Source organism: Pteropus vampyrus, unplaced genomic scaffold, assembly GCF_000151845.1.
Source record: "Pteropus vampyrus isolate Shadow unplaced genomic scaffold, Pvam_2.0 Scaffold808, whole genome shotgun sequence".
NCBI classification, from domain to species: Eukaryota; Metazoa; Chordata; class Mammalia; order Chiroptera; family Pteropodidae; genus Pteropus; species Pteropus vampyrus.
In genome coordinates, this window is record NW_011889589.1 from 31655 (window position 1) to 37465 (window position 5811).

Below are 5811 nucleotides of genomic sequence, written 5' to 3' on the forward strand. Positions count from 1 at the left end.
TTATGTGCATAGGTGACATCTTCTCAGCGCCTCTATAATGTAAGTACTATTATTATTTCTGCTTTACAGATGAAGAAATCAAGGCTCTTGGATAGTAAGTATATTTATCAACTACGCAACCAGTAAAGGTGAAGCAGGGTTTTTAACCTAGATCCCTCTGGTTCCAAAACGTATCTTCTCTTTATTGCTCTGCATTATGTTCTCTCTAGTACAGGGAAAACAGATGCTTAAAAAACAATTGATGTTCATCAGGCAAATTAACAACTAATGGGTTCTGGTCATCAATTCTAAGAGAGAGAGAGTGTGTGTGTGTGTGTGTGTGCATGCACGTGCGTGCACGTGATGTTTTCCCTACATCAACAAGAAATTCTCAGACACTGGGTGGGTGTCCTACAATTCAACTCAATTCTGACACTGTTTGCCTGGAGATAGTGTCAGATCACGCGGGTTAAGGGCTCAGTCCTACAAATCCACACCTCCCCCATTCCCCTGACATGAATCGAAAGTCCAGGTTGTCACCTGAGCTTCTGACCCGCTGGCAATAGATTGAAAGTTCCAATGAACCCCACCTGGGGTTTGATTAATTTGCTAGAATAGCTCAGAACTCAAAGAAATGTTCTACTTACTAAATTACCAGTTTATAATGAAAAGATGTAATTCAGGAACTGTTAGATAGAAGAGGTGCTTAGGGCAAGATATGGGGAAAGGGCACAGAGCTTCCATGCCCTCTCCGAGTGCTTCTCTAGCCCCAATCTCTATGTGTTCACCAACCCGGAAGCTCATTGGACCTTGTTTTTTGGATTTGGACAACCAAATAAAGACCTCATTACATGCGCATGATTGATCAAATCACTGCCCATTGGTGATTGGAAGTGGGACTGAAAGTTACAACCCTCTTATCACAGGATTGGCTCCCCTGGCAACCAGCCCCTATCACTAGGTGAGGTCCTAAGTCACATCATTAACATAATAAAAGTTACCTTTGTCATTCTCATAACTTAGGAAATTCCAAAGAGTTTTGGAAGCTCTGTGCCTGAAACCAGGACATGGATCAAATATAAATTTCTTATAAATCACAATATCACAACAACATTGAATGAAAAGCCAATGAAATATGGGGTTACATCCAAATTTCACTGTTTGCATTAATCTTTTCCTTCATGTTGCATCTACTTATTTTGACATTGTGGGTAAGGTGGTGACATAAGAATCTGGAAAGTTTTCATCTCTAGAATCATGTGCTCTTTTTTTTGGTAGACAAAAAAAGCTTAGTGTTCTAGGCTTCTTTTTGCTTACACTGTTGGTTTGCCTCTGCAATTCAGGTAGGCAAAGGAAATTCTTGAGGTATTTCCATCACCAGCAAAATCAGTGACTAACCTAGAATGGCTAACTACTCTTAGCAGGAACCATTACTGGAAGTGTAAGATATTCAGTGCCTTGAGTACTGAATCTTTGATCTGGGAGAATAGGTTCTATTACCTCTGATAAAAACCCAGTATCCTTGTCTGTATTTCTGGGTGTCTTGAATAAGTGCCTTTCTTGTTAATACAAGTTTCATCCTGTGTAGTTCAAAGAGGGTCCCCTGCATTATTAGCCATATCTTAAGAAGGAGAGACATAACACAGAGATAGAAACACAAAGGTTAGTTAGAATGTCACCTAAGGTGGGCTCCCATCTTCTGCATTGGGGTCAATGCAGATAATCATTTCATTTGGCTGGCAGTCAGCCAAAGATTACAGAATTAAACAAAAGGGCTGCCTCAAGCACTAGGAGGGGAGGAGCAGCAGATGGAATCTGACAGAAGTTGACTGCAGAAGGGCAAGACTGCAGGAAGGCATTTGTAGGGCCCTGGGATGACATTTTTAATGAGGATATGAATGACAGCAACCTAGGGAAGGAGGCCCTACATCCTCATCCATCTTCATTATTTTCTTAAAGATCTTTTTGATGTATCCTGGTGTGGCAGAACTTGAATGACCCCACCCGCTTATGGAGACAAAGCAGGTGAGCCTTTCTCCAAGGGCTCTTTCCTGTCTCTCCTTCTTGCCCCTCTCCAAGTGCTTGGTAATATACATAGTAACACAGAAAACACCGAACCAGTTCCCCTCTGGGAAAAACAATTGTAAGCTGAACACTAGAAAAGCTGGTAATTTTTTTTTTTTAATCTTAAAGGTGTCAATCTGCATGCATTTTATTTTTTTCATGGTTTGCACTGCTTTTATTTTAATCGAGAAGTAACCAAATCTATATGCGGTCTAAAAACAGTAAAGCTGAATAAAAAGAACGCAGTCCATCTAGAGTAGGGCTGGAGGGTGGGCCGGGCCATGCTTGTACCTGGTACCCAGAGAGAGGGGCTGGACTACCCGGCAGCAGCAATGACAGGCCCAGGAAAGGGAGGTTTGCTGGGTATATGGCAGAGAGGGCATTGCCTGGCTGGGTGAGCCTGCCCACCTGTCCCACAGGATAGGCAGAGAAGCTGAGACTAATTGTATGGCCAGCCTGTCCCCCCAGGGCAGGCCCAGGAAAAGCCAAGGCCCAGCCTGGATTCTCTGTTGATAAGTCCAAACCTTCACAGTGCTGTCCACAACCCCTGAGAAGAGCTGGCCCTGGGACACAGCCAGCCTAGTCACTCTGCCCTGGCGATGCAGCAGAGAAATGTTCATACTCCAGACCCTGAGAGACTGCAGGGTGTGCTGAAGACTTTGGTCTGGTCTGGCAATGAGGTGACTGCCAGGGCATACTTGGTGCCCACATGGCCCATTAGGGTCTGCACTTGCTACTTGTCTTGCAAGCAGTTCTCCTAGGTACCTCAGACGATGTGGTGATTTGTTATGGTGACAGAGTAGATGCTGCTGCTGACATCTGTTGAACATGGATGCATTTGAATGTCTGGATGTTCCAGATCTTGATTGTCTGGTAGGAGCTGCTGTATGGGTAGCTTTGGGTGGCTACCAGGGCCTATACCCATTAGCTGAGGCCAATGAGTTCCTTTAACTTTGGCTCAGTGCCCACTATGTCCCAGACCTTGATCGCCTTCAGAAAGCTGCTGAAGAGCATGTTGTGCAAGGAGACTAGTGTGCACTCTCGTTTTCTAGGCACAGATCATGTTCCCTTTCTGCAGGTTCTAGATGTCCCACATGGTGATGATGCAGTCTACTGAGCCACAGCAGAGCTCTCACCCCTGGATGCAGAGCACCAGCACCATGCTGTCACAGCCCTTCAGCATCTTCGGGCATTTGTACATGGTACAGTTGCCCCACACCTTGATGATCTTGCTAAAAGAGCCACTGAGGAGCAGGTCATCCATGGAACAGATGACAGGGCCCTGGTAGCCCATGAGGTTCCTTTGCACTTGAAGATCTGCTGAAAGTCACAGGATCCTTGGGTGCCCATGTTCAGCTATGTATTGATGTGGGGTTCCTCATTCAACATGGATACATCCCTCCAGAACTCCATATGATCCTCATTGAAATTGCTCTGGTTTTTGTCTAGAACATCAGACTTGAACTCAAAGATCTTCTCATATGGTTAATCTTTTCAAGAATTTGATCAGCATGGAGTGTATGAAAGAAATCTCTTGGTCCTTCTAGGCCAGTGCCATGTGCATCTTGTGGAAGCTGTCAACCGTCTGCTAAATGATTTTTTTAGCCTGTCCAAGCAGCATATCCTCAGGTACCTCTCGTATATGTCCTGGTACCCAGTGAATGTGTACTCCTACTTGGAATGGGAACACTTTATGTGATCACACCCCTTGAGATGGGCTGATAGGTTATCTTAATGAGCAGTGGGCAGCTGGTGTTTTTCAGGCTCTTCACTGGCTTGTAGTCACAATCGCCCTCATGGGCCTTCCAGCTGCTGGGCTCGATGGTGAAGGGGCACCCTTTGGGCCTACTTCAAAGATGATGAGCTTCCCAGCCCTCACCACCCAGATTGCCATGCCTGAAGTGGATGAAGAGTTCCCAGATCTGCTTGGCCACTGCAGTGTTGTTTACCATGACTGTCAGCTTGATGTCCCCAGGACACTTCTTTGACTCCAAGGTGCATCTTCGACAGAACATGTGCCCACATGTAGTGATTGCAGGGTCCTTGAACACACTGTAGCAGAGTTGGCAACAGCACTTCACCAAGAGCTTCTTAGCAAACGCAAGTGTCTCTGGCTCCTCTTCATCTTTGGACATCGAGGATGTGGAGTACAGGGATAGGCTGGACCCAGAGTTGAGGGAGAGGCCGGAGAGGGCCGAGTCAAAGTGGTGCAGGGTGCTGACGGGGTGCAAACTGTCCTTTTTGTCCCTAGGGGAGTAGGCAAGTGTGCTAGAGGAGGAGGGCATACTTTGGTGCTGTTGAAGGGCATACTTATGTGCTGGTTCCATAGGCTTTGCTGTTGGTGGTGACTGCTGAAAAGGAGGTCCGCAAGGTCATTTCCATTCTGGTCTCAGTAGTGATGCCTAGGGTGGGAAGGGCTGGTAGGCCCCCAGGAGAACTGGTTGTAGTGGGCACTTTTGCCCAAGCCCCTGCTCTAGAGAGACAACAAGGCTATTGGGTAGCACCAACCTTCTCCTTTATTGTTTCCCCTTGGTCACCAGCCATGTTTTCAAAATAATTATTAGAACAAGGACAGGCTGCTAAGAGAATCAATAAGGTATGTTGTGTATCAGCAAGTTACAAATATTTCCTTCTATATAAAGTCATGATAAATGTTGTACTTTTATCAGTGACTTGAATTTTATAGATACTAAACCCAGTTTAAATGATGCTATTGAACTATTTTTGAGGTCTGAATTCCTCCAGTACTCATTGCTTGCACACTTAGATGACCGAGGAAGAGTGAAAGGTTAGCAGGGTCAAGGGCTGCAAAGAGAATTAAGAAGATGAGTGCTGAGGAAACACTATTGGATTGGTGATAGGGAGGAATCTATGACCTTTGAGAGAGCATTTCAGTAGCATAATAGAGAAGGAAGTCAGCTTGCAGTGCATTACAGACTAATTGGGTAGTAGAAAAGAGACAGTGAGTGAGACTTCTCTTTATATAGTCTAGCAGTGAAAGATGAGAGAGAATTAGTTTGACAAGCTAGCTGAGCCAAAGCACATTTTATTTTATTTTATTTTTTATTTTCAAGTATACAGTACATTGGTTAGACATTTATATAGTTTATGAAACAATCCCCTTGATTACTCTATCTTCCTTTGGGCTCTGCACATAGACATTACCTTACTGCTGACTGCACTCCCTATGCCATGCTCCTCATCCTTGAGACCATCTATCAGCTACAAATTTGTACTTAGTTAACTCTCCACCACTTTCTTCCAGCACCCCCCGTCTTCTGGTCATCACCTGATTTTTCTCTATATTTGTGGGTCTGTTTTCTATTTGCTTGTTCTTTTTGTTCCTTAGATTCTGCATGTCGGTGAAATCATATGATATTTATCATTCTCTGACTGACTTATTACGCTCAGCATAATCACCTGTATAGGTCCATCCATGTTGTTGCAAATGATAGGATTTCTTTTTTTTCTTTTTTTTTTTTTATAACTGATAAATATTCTAGTGTATATATGAACCATAACTTCTTTATCCAATCATCTGTTGATGGGCATTTAGGTTGCTTCCATATCTTGGCTATTGTAAATACAAAGCACATTTTTTAAAGGATTGTTTATAGGCAGAGCAGGAAGCATAGGAGAGAAATGTGCATTTGTAGCAGAGTTCAAGGCAGGAAACGGATGTGAGTGGGGCACCAACCTCTTAGCACAAAATTCCCAGGAGCAGGTGCTCTGTCTGCCTAAGAAGCACTTATCCTGAAAAGAGGTTTC

The 5811-nt window shown here is 44.3% G+C and overlaps 1 pseudogene; it reads right to left on the reverse strand.

Moving 5' to 3' along the window:
• Positions 1-5481, reverse strand: part of LOC105309624 — a 35856-nt pseudogene extending 30375 nt beyond the window's left edge.
• Between the last annotated feature and the right edge of the window lie 330 nt (positions 5482-5811).